This window comes from Nymphalis io, chromosome 3, assembly GCF_905147045.1.
Source record: "Nymphalis io chromosome 3, ilAglIoxx1.1, whole genome shotgun sequence".
In the NCBI taxonomy this organism is placed as follows: domain Eukaryota; kingdom Metazoa; phylum Arthropoda; class Insecta; order Lepidoptera; family Nymphalidae; genus Nymphalis; species Nymphalis io.
Genome location: NC_065890.1, coordinates 4,936,164 through 4,959,552, shown reverse-complemented (window position 1 = coordinate 4,959,552; position 23,389 = coordinate 4,936,164). Strand labels below are relative to the sequence as shown.

Below are 23,389 nucleotides of genomic sequence, written 5' to 3'. Positions count from 1 at the left end.
GTTCTTTTAACAGACTCAATAAGACTATCATCACCATACTTGGTTCGAGCATCGACCTCCGAATCATTCGTGCGCCAGACGACACGATCCGTTGCCCGCGGCCGATGTCGCCCGACGTCATGTCTCGACACACCTGAATTGAATAACAATTGACTCCAACTAGCAACAAGAGCTCCAACTATTTTGTATATACAATATCTTCATTTAACAAAATGTAAACTATTTACTTCACAAACAATGTTTTTTTTATTTAAAAACAATTAAAATAATCGTCCAACTGTGATTCAGAATATTTGTCGTAGTCGTGTCTAATTCGCCTTTTGCATTTACTCTGAAGATTACTCTTCAGTTTTGTATCATTTATGAGTACCGGCATATTTATACAAAGAAATACAAGTTGCACAAAAAAAACAGTTTTATTATTACCAATGTGGTAAATAAAAATACAACATAGCATAAACCATTTATCATATACAAAGCGGAATGCGCAAACGCAATTCATAATACGTCAGTGAGAAAAAAAAACTGTCATTAGCATTAAAGGTGCCTACTTAAGTGTTACACACATTTGCGAGAGCAGTTTCGAAACCAATTCCATTCAAATATGTACGCGGCGGCGTTAGCTATTCATCATTACAAATATGGTAGACGAGCTGTTGTTTTATGCAAAATAGTGCTTTATTCAAGTAAAAACTATCGAAGTCCGTTTCTGCGTTGCATCTGCACGATGCCGCAGATGAGGCTGAGCGCTTATCTTCCGCAGGATACGGCGCGTTTTCCGCCGTGCCGCTGCGATAGCGCCACCTACGCCCGCGTTTCGCACTGACATTCTCATCCACCTCGATCGCAAATTTATGTAAACTAAAAAAAGTTATGTTAGCGCTTTATTTAAGTCAACTATAACGTATAAATTGCAGAGTCGGCGTCATTTTGTTCAGTCTAGAATGTGTACACAGCAAAACGTGGATTACAACAAAACGCGGCTCGCGTGTCCACCTTATTGTGTCCGTATCGGCCAATTAGCAGCCCTTAATGGACTTCATTCACGCGACGAACGTTATGAATGAAAGCTGATTTAATATAGAATTACTAATGCACAACGTTGTAAAAGGAACCGGCCATTGAAATCTAAAAATCAGCCTTTTATGCAGCATAATATTAAATTTCTTATTTCATTTTATTAAAATTATTTTTATTTTACTACAGGTACTATTATATACCTATATAAAATTAATATTGTTAAAGTAATAACATCAGCTTTTTAAATTATTCATTTTTCATATAACCTTATACAGTAAAACTAAGTAATTAACGACTGATAACCTGAAATAATAATATGATTAATCAAACTCGCACTAGTAACATTTATTGACGAACATGTCCAAATGGACTAAAATCTAAATATAAAAATTTATTAAACTTAATTTGACTTGACTTACGATAAGAATTTTTACCGCTTTTTTTAATAGGCTATTATTGTTAATAAGTAATCAGTAAGAAATTGTATATTATGATGAAACATGTAAATGTATCGACGTAAATACATATGTCTCCATAAGTGTTTTCACAGTAATTTTTAACATATTATTTACATTCACTCCCTGCTATAGATATAAACTATATTATGCTACTAATTCTGTTTAGTTGTTGTAGTTGTCAAAACAGGGCGCTTGCGCAGTGGTTTGAAAATACTCAAGTGGAGACCACAGAAGTGCGGCTAGAGATATGCTATTATGAGGATATTCAACTCAACTACGATTCTCGTAGAACAAAACTTCTCAATTAAGATGAATGTACAGCATTCTAGGAATACTTAAACAGAAATATCATTGGTTGAGCGAAGTGAACGTGTTCGGTGAAAGGCCGAGAATCGTTCAATAATTACCGTTCTTTCGCATCATCTGCTATTAACTTTCTCTCTTATTGTCTTGCAAGAGACCAGTTCACTTCTGATTACGTATTCTGTTATCTGCAACATCGGTTGAGCGCAATATATCTATAGCACACTCTTAAAAATATAACAACCTAGTCTAAACTATCTCAATGAAGAGTTGCAGATCTAAACTCGTCTAAAAATAAAAATAAAACACGTCTAACGTGTTTGATGATAACTTTGATGAACAATGCACAATGAACGCCAACCGATAACGAATGATTCAGTTTTTAATATCGAATAATTTGGGTGGAATATTATGTATTTTTCCATTTTGAACCTGATATAATTGAATATATCCAAGTGATTATAATAACACCCCAAGAAGTTTTAACTATATTTAACGAAAATTCAATCAAAAACACTATGACTGTACTCGTCATGCGGAAACATCTGGTTACATTTCGGTGAATTTAGCACTTCTGTCGCTTACATGAAATGGAAAAAAATAACGGAAAATGGAAATTTATATATTAAGAATATATTAAGAAACTGAAATCAAAAATGTGTTAACGCGTGGAAAAATTTTATTGATCCCATTCGGGTAAAGTTATATATTATTATAATAATTTATTGTTACAATTTTTAACTAGAACATTAACTAGTTCAGTAAAAAATTGTAACATCAAAATGGAGGGTACCGTACCCTTAACGGAGTGAGGAAGCAACGACAATGACCTTCCGCGCGGTCCAATCTATCTTCAAACAATAAGCAATCGAGGCTCGAATGTTTAAAAATTTACGTGAGTTTTGTCAATATTTAAAATCAAAAATATAAAAAAAAAATTCCTATTCCTACTTGGAACACAAGAATTCTTAACAATAACACGTCTCCTTGGATCAACCGATTTCAATCAAAACATTTTTTTATGGATTGTTAAAAATCTAAAGCATTTATTTTTTTACATATTTACAAACTCAAATTCATTTGAAATGAAATTAAATGTCATGAATTATTATATCTATAATAACAAGATTTAACGTTGACAAGTAAATTAGTATTTAATAATTAAATTTATTCACGATAATCCATAAATTTTATATTATGTAGACTCAAATATTTTGTAGAGAAATATAAACCTAATATTAAAGACCGTGTTTACTGGTGGAAGAGCTTTGTGGAAGCTCGTCTGAATAGGTACCACCCACTCATCAGATATTCTACCGCAAAACAGCAGTACTTGGTATTGCTGTGTTCCGGTTTGAAGGGTGAGTGAGCCAGTGTAATTACAGGCACAAGGGAAATAGCATCTTAGTTCCCAAGGTTGGTGGCGCATTGGTTATGTAAGCGATGGTTAATATTTCTTACAATGCCAATGTCTATGGGCGTTGGTGACCATTTATTATCAGGTGGCCCATATGTTCGTCCGCCTTCCTATTCTATAAAAAAAAGAAAAAAAAAGACTCCACATATTGATCATTTTATCTTATCACAATAAATTAACACTATCAAGCCTATCAACCCATCATAACAATAAATAAATGAACTCATGTATAAAAGTTCTGTGTTCATTGAAAGGTTAGTTGGCGAGAGAATTAAGATGCGTGCGTGGCGGGGCTAGCAGACTGAATATCAAATAAACCAGTTGGCGAGGAGACGACTGTGGCCAGCTTAATTTAAAGCGATATTAAGAAGATATATAATGTCCTGTCGAAACCAAATTTGTATTTTACCTATCAAATAGAAAACAATAATAATTGTATATGGAATTTGAAACAATACAATATCCGGATTCATATTTTGATTTAATTGTTTACACGTGTTAATTTTCTTTGTACACGACCATATTCTGCGTCAGCGTTGCGTATGGTTTTCCAAATAAAATCCAACTGAATTGACAAATAAATTCATGTAGGTATAAGAAAAAAAAGCTATTAAAATTGTAAACTTAACTAGCGAATAATTGTTCGTTCATGTATTTGATTATTTTCAAGATAATAATCTAACCTCGTCGTGTGCAACGTGCGTCATATTTTGTTGAGTCTTGTTTTTTAAAAGTTGTTTATATTAAAGAGTAAGCTCTATAGAGTAATTTTTTTAAGATTATTTGTAAATTAAATTAGCTTTTTGGTATGAAAACATTCTTTATGTTTTACGGATACGTGTTATCATCTACTTAAAATGTGACAATTACTTAAACAGAAGCGATTGTTGCTGTGCTCCTATAATTGGAATACAGCACAAGTCACACAATATAAACATGTGGTAGGACAAATCTCAGTCCCATGGCGTACGCACTTAGGTGTACATATGCGCTGTAAATCGTTCACTTGAGGCGACAACTCAAGCGCGTTTGACGCATACTAAGAATTAATATTTCCTATTTGCTTTCATAGGCGTGTTGTGAGCTTTGTTACAATCACTATCCTAATAAAGGAAGTGAATCCAATTGTTGTAAGAATTGCTTTAAAGGAATCACTAATATTCATAATTTCTTCTCAGTTAAGCGTAAAAGGAATGTTAAACATTCATCTAGTATTATGAGTGGGTACAACAAGAGCTCGATCTTGCGACTTTTACATCGCTGATCATTCCATATATCGTTGAGCTATTGAGACTTAATATGCCACTGCTTAGGAGTAAGCAGGAACGCTTAATGCGGGTGAAAACGAACGGCGAGGCTAGTTTCGTTAATTTTCATTAATTATTATACATGCATTCTAAATGTAGAATTAGAATTCGATTTTATGAATATGTTTGAATCATAAAAATAATAATAGGAACTATGTATATTATATTATCCTATAGTTTTGAAATATTTTAAAATAACATATATTAAGTGTAAGTAAATAAATATTAAGATCGTATTTTATTACTCTTATTGTAATTTCGCTGTATACACTTATCACTTTTAATAGTAGAAAGAAAAATGTATACGTTTATAGGTACTTAAAACAGAAGATTACAGTTTGACGTAGTTGCGCGCCCTGACGCATTATAACTGCGATTATAATGAACTACTCCATAAATAGTCACGTTACTCATAATTCAAAAACCAAATAACAATTTCACAAATTGTCACACTTGTGCTAGGATATAATTATACTTTCCCTTTTCTTCAACTAGTCATTAATAAAAACACTAATTCATTCAATTATCCGAGTCAGTTTAAGCAATAAATTAAATGACGTAACAATTTCGCAGCTTACTGTGATTAAGATGTTTTTTTTTCTTAATTTGTCTATAATAGTTTAAAGCTTATGTTAAAAGGCATAAATATATTAATTATAAAGTATATTATTCTATAGATACAAGATTTTTATAGTATCCCTTGCACAGATAGTATTTCCCTTGCCAGTAGTTACCCTGACTCACTACATAACCCTCAAAGTGGGTGGTACCTACCCAGACAGGCTTGCATAAAGCCCTCCACCAAAAATAGCTGATTATTGACGATAAAAAGGTAACGATTCAGTTTTTTATCGATTTTTCGAAGACATTTCTTACCGGTGCACGGTGGTAGCTTTATATTAAATTTGAGGTAAAATGCCATGCTAAGGCTAAAAAATATTTTGTTTTCTTTTTAATTTTAATGTTTGTGAACCTTGTATGTTGTAAGGATGTAGCAGGCTAATAACCACATCGATGAATAAATAAAATGAGAGGACGTCGAACGATGTCTGCGACATTCCATTGTGGTGAGTGGTACAGGAAATTTTACAAAGGTTACAAGAATACTTAAATATATATATTATATTTCGCTTAAAGTCAGTCAAATAAAACGGTCAGTAAACAGCTATGCAAGAAAATAATTCATATTAGAGATTTGATAACAACTCAAGTGAATTACAAATGAAAATAACTTTAATCACAATTCAATAAAATATCGACAAAAACATGTATCTACCTCGGATATTAATATTTCGAATAATTAAGGAAGCAACATTATACAGATATTTAAAGACATTTTTTCTCTTAATATTACCGTGTATGTATGTATGTATGCATGGCTCAATATGTTCCTATTTTAATGCTTAAAACGTTGACGTACCCCGGAAGTCAGTTTCGTAAGTCAAACGAGAACTTTGCATAACGAAAGGCCATAGAACCGGCTGCTTAATGCTATCTAAAACAAAAAACATATCTAGAAAGAATTATCTAATTATTAACCTTTACCAATATACATATTTTTATTTTATTATGTTCATTCGAGGCAGTATTGATATACGATCTAAAATAACTATCCTTAAGTGCGCTTCTTATAAATATAACATTTTTTTTGCTAGAATCTTGAATGATTATCATTTAAATTTAATATCGTTGAAGCAATATCATGTTACTGTTTTAAAACATTCTTCCTTTGATTTTATTCTTTTATTAAACAACTTAGGTCTAAACCAATACCAAGAAATGTGCAATCGGTTTTTGTTTAGTATGAATCTAACATAATCTCAAATGACTCGTCGCTATTGGAATGTGGCTGTTGATCGCACGAAGCACTCAGCGCTAGATCATTGAAACGTTCCGTAAGTAGAAAATAAGCAACACATCCGCTACGTTTCTTTCTTAACGAAACTTAGTAAAGTAAAGTTAGTTTAACTAACTTAAGTTAAGATTATATAAGAAGGCTTGAAAACAATGAAAAAAGTTGCAATATGCATATAGAAAGCATTTTAGAAAGGAATAGAAGGTACGCATGAACCGCAGACGGCAGCGACGACGAGGTGAGGTGAGCGAACGGCACTGCGCTGCGCCTGCACCGACGCCGGTTACGACACCACACGGAACTGACGGCCTTCGCTGTCAACCTTATTTACTCCCGCTTTTCGCATACCGCACGTATGCCACTTACTTATTTTCTTGCTTAACGTCAACATATATACATTTTTTAGAAAGTTATTTTTAACTTTTTAATCTTATCATCACTTTGTTATGATTCAGATCCTCGGATGATTCCAAGCAATCGGAGAGATAACTAGATCGATGTCATTCCTATCTTTTATTATAAATATTATTTACGGTTAAAAAGTGTTCGTGAAAGAATTTTATAAAATGCACGCAATATCTCAAACGTTTCCACTGCGTTCTCCAATAACACAGTAATAACGCGGCCCCTCAATTACCAACGTGTATGCAGTGCCACGCGCACAGCCGCAGCCGATACCAGGAGCCACAATAGGCGCCTCTATTTAGTTATACCAGTATATGCGATGAATACTTTAAGTGATGAACTCACAGGCCACAGTTACGGCTCGGCGAGGACGTATATTCGTCAGCTGACACTCAGCTGTTATATCTATTAGGATGAACTCACCCGTCCCGCTATGATCTCTGGCATTGCAATTATGTTGCTTAATAGTGTTAATTGCGAAACTACTTCATTCACTTAAAATGAATTATGTTGTTACAAACATAACCGTTAAGATTACATTTAAAATATGTTAAATTGAAATTATCTATATCATATCTTAATTATTTTTAAAATTAGATCGTAAAACTTAGTATCGACCGTTAATATAAGCATAAGCCAAGAAAGAAATTATATAAATAAATGTATGTATGTTTGCATATCATAAATCTGATATGAGCTGTCAGTTTGTTGTTGAGTAATGTTTCAGAATCCAATCTAATTGCTTGGTTAGCGAGACCAGCTGCTGTCAGACGACATAAAACATTTGAAGTCGCCGCAAATGTGAATGGGACTGACAAGTCATTTATTTCTACTCCAAAGAAAATGAGTGCAGTTAATGAGTGATTCGCATTAAGTCTCAATGCTTTATTGTACTGTATAATAACTGACGGATTCACGAATGCAAAAGAATAATACATATATATTTCATGGTTGCAGTTTCAAAGTCACGATCATAGTAAAAACATAAAATGAATAAAAATGTATTATTTACAATTATTAGCGTGTCGACTAATTCAAATAAAAACTTTATTTAGAATTCAGCTTTATTGACGATTGTCACGCAATTATAATCAAAACAATTGTACAAACGATTAAAACGGACTGGTAAAAATATTTTCTAGATCGTGCGAATTTGTTAATTGCAAAATACATGTGTGAGACTAATTTTCGGTTACGTTTTGGATAATGAATTATTTCTGGAACAGAATGGAAATATATGTATCTACATAAGATTGCAGATTATAAATGTCTAAATATACAAGCTGAATGATCAATAAATTTTCTTTTAGAACCTATTATAGAGCACTACCACGTATTACATAATCTTATCTTTTGCACATAAACTGTTATTTCGATTTGAATAGTGGATGAGCCAGTGTACCTACAGACACAAGGGACATAACATCTTAGTTCCTAAGGTTGGTGATGCGTTTACAATGTAAAGTATGGTTAATATTTCTTACAGCGCCAATGCCTATAGGTCGTGATCACTTACCATCAGATGACCCAATAGCACATTTGCCAATCAATTTGCCAATGTAAAATTAAAAAAACAGCTACCTTTTAAATACTTTACAATAAGGATTTTATGATCTTGAAACGTTTAGTTACGGCAGTGAGACGAGAGCGAACATGCTTCTAATCTGCTCATGAATTTGAATAAAATTATTAAATTGGCACTTATAAATCCAACTATGTTATAATGCAATAAAGATGCAGTCTTACAACAATGTTACAACAACGGATAATAATACTTCAATTACAAGATTTTAATGAGGTAACGAGGAGGTTGAACACGTGGCTTACATATGTCTCTGCATAACAAGTCCACATGTTTTGCTAAATAACGATATCTGTGTCCATGATTCATTATATACAACTGCAATCGCGTCAAAAGTAATATAAAAATGTGGTTATGTTATTCATAAAATGGATAAGTAATTAAACATAATTAACAAATGTCATTAAACAAATTTTATAGATTTAAAGACTTGACTTTAGCGTTGCTGTATTTTGTTACGAACATCATTTTCATAAGTCTTATCTAGAACCCACTGAAGAGTAGAACTTGGCCTGAGATAGTAAACTTTTGTTTAATCGAATGCACAGATAATGGATAATATATTATTGTAATACTTAGTCTCTTAACACAAAATGAATAGTTTTTTAAAAAATATATCTGTGTTATCATAAGAAATATTCATTTAAATTGAATTTTAGCTGTATAACTCTTGCATACCAATTTTATACAATCGCCTAATATCATTTATTTCAGTTTGATTTAATGAGACATTATTTAATAAAGACTAATTTTTATTGATTTATATCTGTATTTATAGGCAATAAATAATACATAAAATATACAGCAAAATTTTTAAAGTGGGCGTCGACCTGTATAATCTGTAATAATATATAGCTATTGTATCCACAGGAACACACGTAGCCAGGACACAAGAAAGGCCGCTGTTCCAGGAACAATGAAAACTTTTTTAAAAAAGCGTCTCTACATTACCATACAACGTGATGGCTCCAATACGCAACTTATCTGCATACGTACCTGCAAATTAGAAACAATACGTGAATCACCAGATAAACTCGAATATTTCTCATTGAAAACATTACCTACTTACCATTACATGTGTTAATACATATTTATATCTTAAAAGTAATCGTTACAATATGGTTCATTAATGTTTGCATCAAAACATGAATTAATTAATGCTATTAAAGTAGTTATAATTAACAATATAGCTGTTTTTGAGTTTAACTTGAAAATATTATTCAATAGCATTTAAATGCTATATACCTTGCAACAGTTATCTCGATATATTTATTTATGTACTCGCATATAACCATCACGATTAAAATAAGAATAAAGAATTGCTAATAGTTTTTAATTTACGTCATAATCGTTCGCGTTAGTACAACAGATGTTGTTGCATGTAATTATATATTCGGCTACATTTCAGGTTAACGACGTGGTGAAAGTCGACGTGATTTATCTCAGTTCCCAGTGCAATCGTGACGTAACTACAATCATTTCGAATGACTAATGATGAACCGAGCTTTGAGTCTCTGACATGAAGTAATTCACAAAGTACGAACTCGCTGTTCTTTAATAAAGGCGACGCCATTGTATTGTTTGCATTCATGTAACAGTCATTCTCAGAATTGTTATGCCTACACAGATTAAGAGCAGCTATCAAACAAACTGTCATCAAATGAATTGCCACTGTTTTACATCTGTAAGCGATTACATTGAAACTATTTCTTTAATTTATCTCTTCGTTACTATGGAATAATTCCCGACATCAATTTATTAATAACACTAGGTATTCTTTAGTAAATAGTAAATATTCTTGTCAATGTAAACGGCGAGTACATCTCACACCTTCGATTTGCCGACGATATCGTCATCATAGCAGAGTCGCTGGAACAACTCACCGAAATGCTGCGTAGCCTACGCGAGTCTTCCCGGTGTGTCGGTCTCGGTATGAACTTGGACAAAACCAAGGTCATGTTCAATAGGTATGTCGTGCCGGGACCGATATACGTCGAGGGGAAACCTCTCGAAGTTGTTAGTGAATATACCTACCTAGGACAGATAATACAAGTCGGTAGGAACAACTTCGAGAAGGAAGCCGATCGAAGAATTCGCTTGGGATGGGCAGCATTTGGCAACCTTCTGGCAATATAATCAAAATATTTAAATTTTCATCTATTTTATATCACGGGTGTAACAAATTAGTTACGGCTTCGCAAATCAACAACAAAAATGAGTGATGTGTTTTCCGATGTACAATTACGTACTTTAAAAGTGTTATCAAAATGTGTTTCACGCGAATGTTTCCGAGTATCAATTTTCAATTAGTACCGAAACACGGAATGTTAATGTTGGCTTACACTCCAAAAACTTAAATAGAAACTTATTTCTAACGAAACTTTTGTTTAAATACAAATTTTTATATTGACATCAAGAATATTTATACGATACGATACGAAAGCCTATCATTAAAGCTACTAGGATCATATTTTAACAAATTCATAATGTTAAAAAGCTTTCAATCAACAGCCAATCATTGTCCACTGCTGAACATAGGCCTCTCCCAAGGTGCGCCAAAGCTCCCTGTCCTCCGCCTTCCGCATCCAGTTGGTGCCCGCCACCTTATTAAGGTCATCGGTCCACCTGGCTGGAGGGCGCCCTACGCTGCGCTTGCCGATTCGCGGTCTCCACTCTAGGACTCGTCTGCTCCAACGGCCATCGGTCCTACGACATACGTGACCAGCCCACTGCCACTTCAGTTTGCTAATTTTGCAAGCTATGTCGGTGACTCCGGTTCTTTTCCGGATAATCTCATTCCTTATCTTATCCTTCAAAGATACTCCGAGCATAGCTCGCTCCATAGCACGCTGAGCGACTTTGAATTTGTGGACTAGTCCCGCAGTTAGTGTCCACGTTTCGGCACCGTATTTCGTGGCAGGTAAGACGCATTGGTTGAAGACTTTCGTCTTCAAACATTGCGGTATAGACGACTTGAGGACTTGACGAAGGTTGCCAAATGCTGCCCATCCCAAGCGAATTCTTCGATCGGCTTCCTTCTCGATGTTGTTCCTACCGACTTGTATTATCTGTCCTAGGTAGGTATATTCACTAACAACTTCGAGAGGTTTCCCCTCGACGTATATCGGTCCCGGCACGACATGTCTATTGAACATGACCTTGGTCTTGTCCAAGTTCATACCGAGACCGACACACCGGGAAGACTCGCCTAGGCTACGCAGCATTTCGGTGAGTTGTTCCAGTGACTCTGCTATGATGACGATATCGTCGGCGATACAAATATTCTGTGATTGAAATTGAAAGAAGAAATTGCGGAAATTAAAAATAAAATTAAACAGGACAGGTTGAAAACATAGATGAACGGAAAATTCCTGTCTGACTTGTTCATTGTAACAACTGACCGGTAGAATGTGATGATTATCATAAATATACTTCTTTACATTATTATTAATAGTACAATATCTGTCAGCACTAAGCATTCATAAATATTTATATAAATTACTGTTGTTACGGTCATATTTATTATCATTATCAATGGACACACGGCAAACAAAACAAGAACTGTAGAGGGTTGATCTTAATAACAGACTTAACTTGTGAGTTATTCTTTAGATTTAAGGGTGAACATTTTTTAAAATTATATCTAGCGATAGTTTAGATATGGAAGACGTAATTGAACCACTGGCTAATCTAGTACGTATTTGAGGTGAGAGAGCGGGACATAAAAGACATTACGGGGTGGGTGTCTAGGAGATAGGTTGTTAGCATCAGTGGGCGCCGCCATCGCTACATGCAGCTCTCGTCCGGGCTCGGGCGCGGCCTGGATGGAGACGCGCGGGGCGGAGGCCGCCCACAACCTCTTATCGATCGCCACCCCAACACAGTTGCACCACTTGTTACATCGCCCACTATTATAACAATCCCTATAAATCCAGAATATTTTTTTTTACAAATATCAACTTTTTTTTTACTAATAAAGCTGTTTCAATTTAAAAATTAAGCCTTTAAAAACAACATCAACCAGTAGAAAGACTTGTACACAATAATAAACAAATTATCGTTAAATCAAAACAGTGTTCGATCAGATTGGGGTCTTATGGAACAGTGCCAACTTCAGATATTTCACGATTGCCGGTTACGATAAGGGAAGTGGGTAGCGCAATCAAGCCTGGAACGGCTTATCATGAGCTGATAACGACCGGTTCGACTCTCGCGTGTGCCGCCATTTGTGTTCTCCCAAAACAGTTGCAAATTTATAACTAAAAATTCCTTCCTGATTATTAGGTAACGTTTAAGTAACATGAGTAATGGAAACAATTTTAATTCAGCTACATTCGGATAATGTTGGTGGTATAACTTATTAATAAATAAATACATTATAATACACAATTCATACATTCACAATTATAAAAAAAATAAACAGAACGGTTTGTGATTTCATTAAATAAAAGTAAAAAATGATTTTTTTAAATGCTATCTAACGATATTTTAATAAATTTCTTAAATCGATTAGCATCCGTTTTCGATATAATCGAACAGGTGAGCTTGATATTAGGTAATCCATTGCTCGAGTGGGTGTACCAACTAGAACAGGTGTAACGACCTGCTAGTAGGTGATCCACTTCTGAGTACTAAGCTGGTGTAACATCGGAAGCATATTTCGATAACATGAATGAATAATTTCAAACTCTAATAATATAGAATTATGATGTGACTAGAATGAAATATATAGGCAATCATACGTAAAAAATGTATTTATAAAATATATTCTTATGTAAAACGCTAACATATTTATACAAATATATATTGTGATTTTCTACAAAACCTTTAGTTTATTTGTAAAAATCTTATATTACCGATAATAATGTCATCTAGACCGATTTCGAAAACAGGCATTCTCAACGAAGAATACCCAACTGCAAAGGATATTTTATAGAGTTCCAGTGTGTGCAAACACAGCTGTGTACTTTCAATTTCATCAATCTCAAAATCCAAACCAAACCTTGTTCTGGTACTGAAAAATTCTTCATAGAATAACAACTGACAACGTATATGCAAAATTTCATAATGATCGGATGAATAGTTATGGCGTGAAAGCGTAACAAACAAGCTCACTTTTGCATATATAATTTTAGTAAGGATATATGTATTTACAAATCGTTGGTCCAGTGGCTTGATGTAAGGCCACAGACCTGGGTTCAATTCCCAGGTCGGGCCAACAAAAAGTTATTGGGTTTTTCTGTCAGAAAATTCTTAGTAGCAGCCCGGAGTCTGGAAGTTGGAAGTGTGTACACTCCCGTACCTCGGAAAGCACGTACAGCCGTTAGTCCTGCGCCTGAACTCTTTCCGGTCGTGTCGGATTGCCGTCCCAACGGATGATGAGTGTTAGGGAATAGAGAGTGCACCTGTTTTTGCACACACACTTGTGCACTATAATATCTCCTGCGTAGTTGGCTAATCTCTCTTGAGATTGGCCACCGTGGCCGATATCGGTCTGGAGGACATTATTATTATATGTATTTACTATATTACGACGCGTCCTGGGCCGGAAAGGTTGACGGGGATAATAAAATAAATGTGTATAAGTTAGATATATGTACATATGTAATAGACTACACTATTTGACTTGGTAAATGAAGTGTTGTAGGAGAAAGTGTCGTGTGGTGAGGGCATAGATGCGATGACGGCGGAGAGATCGCAAACATGTGTTTAGTCATTTATGAGATGGCAGTTATTAGCGTAACTGCGATTTGGTTACTACAAATGACAGTCAATAAATATAAGTTTACAAAATGCAGCAATACAAGAATATTGTTTCAAGCTTCAATTGTAATCATTATCATTATATACATCGTGCGTACGTGGTACATACCCACGCTTTCGTAAATTACGAAATGTTTATGTTTATTGCTTTATTGCACATGCCAACTTATTTGGGCAGTTAAAACGGTCATATCGTGTAATTGTGCAAGATTTATTGAATCTTACTGCGTGTAAGCAGATTGAAACGAAGGCCGGTATTTATGCACATTAAAAATGATTAAGAGAACACGATTAGTTTATCTGTAGCAAATATATATTGACAAAATAAACATAATATGAAGGAATACGTGGCGTATCATTTGTACCTCAATTATACTACACACATGTACGTGCCTCAGACATCTCAACCAGTTACCAACTCGACGAGGAAAATCCACATCCTGTTCATACTGCCACGACTGCATATCTGCGTCAAAGAAACCTAATCATTGTAATAAGACATCTTTATGCACAAAATTCGTTTCATTAAAGTTTTAGCCATGATCAAACTCATCAAGTCTTTCTGTGGTAACACCCACTTGTCATTTATTCTACCGCTATGAAGCAATAATTAGTATTGTTATGTTTCGGTTGAAAGAGTTAGCCAGTATACAGGGGCCATAACTTCTTCCCAAGGTTGGATACAGGTACAGCTATTTATATTTAATGCTACGACCTACTTCCGTAGCGTTCCTTAGAATATTGCATTTTCAATAATGTAGATTTTTCTTTATTAATGGTGTCGCTTTTACCTGACATAAAATTCATTTAATCACTTCATTATTATATTGGCAACAGAACAGTAAAAACACGTACTAGTTCTATGATTGCTAAGATAATTAAATGCATCTAGTGATTTCTGTATGGCAAACAATATAATAATATATTGTTTTAAGGTCTACAACGATGAATCGTGAGTATAAAAAATAGACGAGCTTTGACATCGCGAAAATATGAATGTGGCCTAACAATGTGGATATATTATCATTACAATTATGTGCGGAAAAATACTTTTTAATACTGAATAATTGTAGCTTCATTTAGGCTTTTATAGTGTAATTTCTCTAGCAGATCGAAGTAATGCGTTTTATATCTGCGTCCCGTCGGTAACGCGAGGTGCGCTTGCGGTCAATGTTCGCTCGCCGCCCGCTGGGCCCCACGCATCCACTAGTGCGAAAATAATGCAGCCACCTCAGTCGTTACGCTTGTTTTGGCAATATTTTTTTATTTAACCAATTGCATTTGTCTCCGTTTTAGAACAAAATGACCAGTCTTTATTATACAAATAATCATCGAGAAGTTCCAAAAAGGCGTGTACATTTTGGTTAATTACGTCTAGAAATTATTGTGGTGCATCGATGATTGTGTTGAGTTTACATGAACAACAAAGTTGAAGTTGGATAAAACTGAAAGCAAAAGTAACAGGTTCAAAATTATATTTTATAGAGTAGTAAATATTCATGAGCTCTACATTTATAAACGCTACGCTTCTGTCTGTTCATAGCTTAAAATCTTAGGTATTTTTCGCTTTTATTTTTACTTAAGGCAAACAGTTGCGGTTTATAACAATTTTTATAGTTTTTGTACAATAAATTCAATTTATAGCAACTGTAAGACATATTTTTGTTAGTGTGAAGTAGGTATATATGTATATTAAAGGTGCGTTTTATAATATTACTTCATTCACCACGCTACCACATTCACATCGCATTTATTTAATTTATAGTAAGTAGGTAATTTAATTTATCGCAAGTCAAATGCAATAAGACTTTCGTTATTTTTATCGCTAGAGCTGAAATTGAAGCCGTGAATCATTGACGAGCACAACCGTGGTGGTTTTCTTTCATTATAAACTGCTAATACTAAATTTAATTTACGAAAATTACGTGTAATCTTGACTGAAACGAGTTGCGCCGGCGCGGCGGCAGATCGGCGAGGGGCGAGCGGGGTCTGCGTTCAACGAACGTCCGCGAGCCGGCACGGGCCCAAGGTCGCCACTCGTCGCACTTCTCTCTCGCTTCTCGCTCTCTGCTCAGCGTACACCGCCACCACCGCTACCGCCGTACACTAGCGTAATGCCTATTTGCTATGTCGAAAATCTTGCTTCTCTTTTACAAATTATCTACATTGTTATTAAAAATAATGATGTAATCGCGAAGGTACATGACAAAAACAATAACAAACCATTTCAAGGTCAACTAAGATAACAATGCATTAACTTTTGAAATGTTAATTGTAAACAAGAACTAAAAGCACTGAATGTCACAGTGTTAGAATTTTTTTTACCGGATGTTTATAGAATATGCAACTCATGCAGTGTCGAAACTCTAAAAGTGAACGCTGTATGATGCAATCTTTTATTAGTTAATCCATCCATCGAAGGAATGAAGTAAATAGAATTCGTGAAGTGAAGTTGTTAGCTTCGAAATAGTGATGAGTTAAAAAGAAATAAAAATTAGTATAAAACGCTGTCCGCACTCCGTTAAGCATATTATATACAAACGACATGCTAATGTGAACTTGAATTTGCAAGATATGGTTATAGTAGGCTTCACAATACAAATTATAAGAAACGCAGTAAATATGGCAATACAATTTTGAAACATAAATTTAATAGCTTCTGAAGACTAAAGTGACAAGCTACTGAATTAATTCAACCTTTTAATTAAAATTAAATCTTTCAAAAGATGTCCAACGGAATGAATTAAACATAGTACTTTTAAATTAGTGTATTAATGAAACAACTAAAAACATAAGAGGTCAGTTCACGTCATCCCTTGACGTGAATTTTTCCGTAGTCCAACTTGGCGTCACGACAGTGGAGAAATTCCTCGAGTATTCGGTTCAACGGCCGCGCCGCGAGTAACAGAATGCGCTTGTGTGCGAGCCGTACACGCACACACTCACGTCTGTGCTTCTGCAAACACGACGAACCCGTTACACTCTTAGGGTCTACTTTGCTTATTACCACCGAACCTGAATACTTTTATTTATCTCCAATTAATAAAACATTACATTTATATATATAACATCACATCATTTTATTAAACGGCACAAAATGATTGTTTGTTTTGCATACAATGAGTGTACCGCTATCAATTATTATATCATCTATATTTCATACGATATATAACTTAACTAATAAAGTCTTGTCATGTGTAGTTTTTATCAGTACAAATATATATTTACGAGCAACCTACTTAAAAGTCGAGCGTCGCGTCGGCGCTGGCAGTAGGTACGCAATATAAAGAAAAATTACACCGTGCTGCAGACGGTGAGAGGAGACCCACCGCGGAATGCGATTATAATTTTAAATTTCATCATCGAAAAAGATAAGCATATCTTTATTGACTTTATTTAATTTTATAAGTGTATGCAATACCATTAGCGAATTTAGCATTTACTTATGCGGGTATGTTGCAAAGTACAAAATTACAAAAAATACTTAGTTCCCTATCATATTACTCGGTATCATGTTGTTGGCGATAAGCGGAAAATGGAAAATTTCTCTTTTTTCTTGTCAAAACAAAAACAAAAGACACAATTTTAATTATCACTAAGAACATATTTTGTTTAAAATATTTAAATAATATAAATATTAAGTTATAGATACAACCGATATGTCTGATTCACACAATATAAAATTCGTTTTGTGAAAATATTGAATTTTAATGAATATATTCCATGTGCAGAGCTGCCATTTATTATTTTAATTACAATTCGATAAAAAAATGATTGCTTATAAAATTAATATGAAGTTACTGTATAGTTAGTTAAAAAAATATACACTTGCGTTGAAAATATAACATATATTTTGTTTAATTTCATGTAAATTCGATACTGGATGTATTGAATTTACATTAAATTAAAACAACGACAAATAACAATACAATGTTAAAACACCCAACGCACGTACCGAATAGCATTGTATGTACGACATATAATATCATAGACACTAATACTAAAATAAATAAATAAATAAATACATACATACATAAGTACGTTTAATATTTTACAGATTAAAAATAAATTAAAATTGTCTTCTAAATTGACTTCTATTTTTGTATTAAACAAGAATATGACTATCAAATTGATTATGTCAAGGTAAGCTACTTAACAAAGGTTTCGACGTAAGCTATTATTCTAGCACAAATAAACATGATGTTTAATGTATTGAGAAAAGAAAATATATATACAATAAGTCTCCTAAATAATAGGTATGACCATTTTAAATTCTAAGATTATACATTTTTAGTACCAATTCGGGTGGATAATTTTACACAATAAATCGCCAATGTTCGTTTCGAAAATTATATCTAAATAAAAATAAATTAAACTACCCAAAACCATTTAGTACATTTTTAGTATTACACTAGCTACTCTTTCCGTCATATTAAACCTATTTACACAAAACCTTATTTTATAAAGGTACTTACTTATACAGCTAACCTCATGTCCGTTGATGAAAATCGTAAAAATCCAAAATCCTTTCAGTAGTTTTTTTTAGTTTATCGCGTTCAGACAGACAGACGCGATGGGGGGACTTTGTTTTATAATATGATGGTTAATGTTCCATCATAAAAAGTTAAAACAAATTTAAGATTATTTTGTGCAAGACATTACAGCATTTGTAACTACAATAAATCCTGCTGAATTTATGTATGCGCTTGACATTTTATACTCATTAGACGCAAGGAATCGTTAGAACATTTTTTTTAAATTCGCTTAATCTTATACAAAACTATTTTTGATTAAATTCATTATTATTCACAATTATTAATTGTACGACTTTTGATCAGAAACAACCCTTGAAAAAATAATGTAATTTACATACAATTAAATAATTTTTAACTTTGAACTGGATTTGCCTATTTAAAATCTAATAGCAATTCTGCTTGAATCCCACTCTTAAGCAATGTAATAAAATTTACCGCACATCCGGAACAAATAGATGTAGAAATAAGATAATGTGTAATTCGTATAGTGTAAATTTTTTGAATAAGCATCAATAAAAAATACGGACAAATTTTATTTAGAATAAGATTTTAGGACTGTTAGAAGCTTTGGAGATATAAATGAAATTCTTCTAAACCCATTAAAATATCGTTAGGCGCAAAATAATATATTTCAAGAACGAAATTAAGGGCCACGTTTCCACTGGTGGTAGAGCTTTGTGCAAGCACGTCTGGGTAGGTACCACCTACTCATCAGATATTCTACCGCAAAACAGCAGTACTTGGTATTAGTTGTGTTCCGGTTTGAAGGGTGAGTGAGTAATTTAAAGAAAAAACAGGCATAAGGGACATAAAATCTTAGATCCCAAGGTTGGTGGCGCATTGGTAATGTAAGCGATATGTATGGGCATTGGTTTGGGCCCGTATGCTAAATAAAAATGCAAACATAAATTTCTCTGTCACGTGTATCTTAGTGAACGTTTAAGTTGCACTGAATGATTGGGAGCTCAACGATATAAATCTCGCCTAATATAAAATATTAAGATGTAACAATAACAACAATAGTTCCGAGAATTAACAAAAGAGCTCATTTGAGCTATCTGAAACGAGATTAAAGGTCGTCGAGATTGTGTAAATTTGACCCGACACCCGGACTCTACGCGATAAAATATTTAAACAACTACACAGTAACAAGATACAAATAATGTAGATTCGCATAATAATTGTTTGTTTTTTAATCGTAATCTATAAAGTTTATATTAAAACATGTTTAAACTTTGTTTCGTAAAATAAAAAAGTCGATAGCATACATCGTAGGGTATAACCAAAATATTTTTATATCTACATACGTAGAGTCATTAAAGAATAAAATAATTAGATGAGAGTTTTATTAAAAACCATATTAACTAATTTAGAAATCTAATTCTAAGAAATATGCTGATAATTTAAATTTGATAAATTTTTACATCAAATTAAAAATGAGACTTAGAATAAGTAATAGTAGGACACAAAGCGGAAGACGCAAGGGAGTTTCGAAATATAGCACGCATTATCTACCCAACACAATTCTCGTGCTTTGTTACAATATGCCAACATGAAACAACTAACGGTATGAGAAAAATGTATAAAAAAATTAATAAAAGATAAAAATGTTAAATATTGGAAAATCAGACAATTTTTTAACTTTCGCAACAAATAATAAAGGAAAACTGTTCAAAATTATATATTACAGAAAAGTACTCCCGTAGTTTTTTGTCTCATTGTAAAAGCATTAATTTTTCCAATGCATTTATTAGCATAAAATATAACCATATAGGAAGGCATACATACAGCTGAATATCAAAAAAACAGAACAACTGTAGTTAGTGCAGTAGTAGGCGCTAAAGTAAATTATGAAGGAATAAAATAATAAGGGGTTAATGAAAAGTTGCAAATCTGCAACCCCATAAATTAGAATTTTAGCTAAATATATTAGCGTAGGTGGCATGAGACACGAGACTCATGCCGCCATGTCGATCAACGCCCACAATTATCTATCAGATGTAAACATTCTCCAGCAGAGATATACATTCCAATAGGAACACAATGTTGCAAATATGCAATGATCCGGACAGAAGCGGCGAACTTAGAGTCACACTGACATTGCGTATATTCCGGCATCCCATATGGAATGCGGTCGCTTGACCGGCAGCGCACCTCCCCGCTCCGACGCCCGCTCTCCTAGAGCCTCCTCCTCCATATTTTCTTACCATTCGTTTCCGTATACTATATGGAATATTGGTATAGGACAATTCTTATAAGATTCCAAACAGTCAAAAGTTACTCTTAAGCTATACATTCAGTTTTAGGATAATTGTGTCTTACTTCTATGACGTCATAGCTATTTATATGAAAGTTGATTAGCAATTACGTGCACTTGTAGGTGCTCACTATAAACCAAAATGGAAAGATAAATGGTCAATATAGTAGTAAATTTGAGAATACATAGTTATCAATATCCATTTCTAGAACATGACGTTCCAGAGCGCAACGAGACGACCGCCACGTCGAAACGACACGATGGTCAACATTCGCCAAAACAAAAATTTCACTCACCTTCAACAAAAAGCTGTCGATGGGTATTATATATATCCACTGACTCGGACGCACAGATAATCCGGTTATCGTCCGTACGGCACAAATATACACCACACCAAAACGACAACATAAATAAAGGCGGGAGGAACCACCGGTTAGGCCGCGGTACGGGTAACGCCAGCGAACTCTTCGTAATGATTGAATTGCAACTGGAAAATGCACGGGGCGGGGTTGTCGAATGTAATAAACGGTCGGGTTCCAGAGGTCGGTCACTGGCGGTGGGAGTGCGAGCGAGCAGCCGCGATTTACAGACACGCTAGGCGAAGCCGCGGAGAATACTGAGTGGCGAGCGACAGACACGCTCCCTCGTCCCTCCGATACACGCGGGACGAAGGGGGGCCGCGACGACGTGGCGACCTCTGCGCCGCCGCACGCCGCCCGGCCGGCCGCTCCGCTCCGGAGCTGCCGCCCGCGCTTCGCTCTCGCTCATCTTTGTCCGCTATGTCGCTTAGCAACGCGACGCCGTGGTCGAAAGCACCGTCGTCAACGCTGAGCACTCCCATCGGTATCAAATCTGTATATTACAGCATTGATGTAATGTTGTACACACTGATCATTGACATATGCTATGAAGCATATCCTAACCAATATAAAAAGTTAGTGACATTTTTATCATCTTTATACATTAAATAAAGAATAAGTAAATTAATTAAGCTACTTGTTTTAATTTTTTACTTTAATTTCGAATGTGTTATCTAATTGTAAGTAATTTATTCAATAATGGAATGGGAGATGACCCCTGGTGTCATCAACTCATTAGGTCACTTAACAAATATTCTAACAAAAATGATTACCTAATGCTTTTATTGTGCTCTGATGTGAATTGTAGTACCATATGTGTTACCAGTGCAATTTCAAAAAAAAAGGGACGAAATACTCTTCCGTTTGCTACACATTGACTAGGACTATGTATAAGACATATTCACTTGCATCAGTTTCGAGTAAAATCATTTATATGAGGATGATTTCGAACAAATAATTTACTAATTAGTGCTAAATTTATAAAAATAGATAACTGAACAGATTCAAGGAAGTGTAATTATTTATTAAAGTGCATTTGTTTCAAGCTAGTTGAATGTAATCAGTTCCTACATTATCCTACAATTATTGCACTTTCTTTCCCATTGTTAGCGTGATGAAATCAGTTTTACTATCTAACGATAGAGCGAGATTAGCAAGCGGGGACTACTCGTTATCCGCATTTGATGCTGCCCCTGTACTTTCACTAGGTACCTGCTACCCGAGCATGCAACAAGTTACAACCAGTTATTTATCATGGCTATATATGTAAGTACTAGAAGCAAATGATACGAATGGAACATCCAAGTCATAATACGAAAGCTGTCACTATTTTTTTCTCTAATATGGCATGAAAGGTAGTATGAAATAATAGTAAATAGTTCTATATCATGTCTAATATAACACTGATTAAGTAATGAATTCTCGCGTTTTGATGAAATATTTGAGGCGACACGAGCAACCGTATGCACGCGTATGTATTCAATTTTTTCATTCGAACAATAATTGAGCAATGGACGACGTATACGTTCTAGCGACATCTAGAGTCAATTGGTAAATTAACAGATAGAAGCAATCAATCCAACTTATAGAAGGCAAAAGATAGATTATGTAAATATCTCTTTATTTTGCAATAATAATTTAATACAAGATCTAGTACATAAATTTGAAAACATTTTGAGATTTTCCATTACTGATAAATTATTCAACTACATACAAAATACTTACCTATAATATATATTTACGAATATTATAAACTTATAATATTCAGAAATGCGTCAATGTAAAATATTGAGACTTTTTACAGATTCCATTTTAGAAATATTACATACATCTTACATATATACATTACATGGTCCGGTAGCGTTGGATTTACAAGTCATAGTATGCCGGCTCACGTTGACAACGAAAGTTGATCTTATATAGCTAATAAACAAACCGTCAGTCAGTTGGCCAAGTAGCGGTGGGTTGGCTGTGGAGTAGGAGTTAAAGAATTAAAGAAAAAAAAAAGTAATAAGTACGCCGTCTAAACTTTTCTCATGAATAGTTAACATCATACTGAGCTGGAAAAAAATGGTCAGCTGCACAGTAAAGGGGGTTTATTTTTCATATTTTTTTTTTACATGTTTAT

General features: G+C 34.2%; 1 protein-coding gene across 1 annotated transcript in view; it reads right to left on the bottom strand.

Moving 5' to 3' along the window:
• Nucleotides 1-21,548, bottom strand: part of LOC126781350 (fibronectin type-III domain-containing protein 3a) — a 41,752-nt gene extending 20,204 nt beyond the window's left edge. The window contains exon 1 of the mRNA XM_050506297.1: nt 21,199-21,548. The gene's annotated coding sequence lies outside the window, so the exon portion shown is untranslated. The remainder of the gene's footprint in view (nt 1-21,198) is intronic.
• Between the last annotated feature and the right edge of the window lie 1,841 nt (nt 21,549-23,389).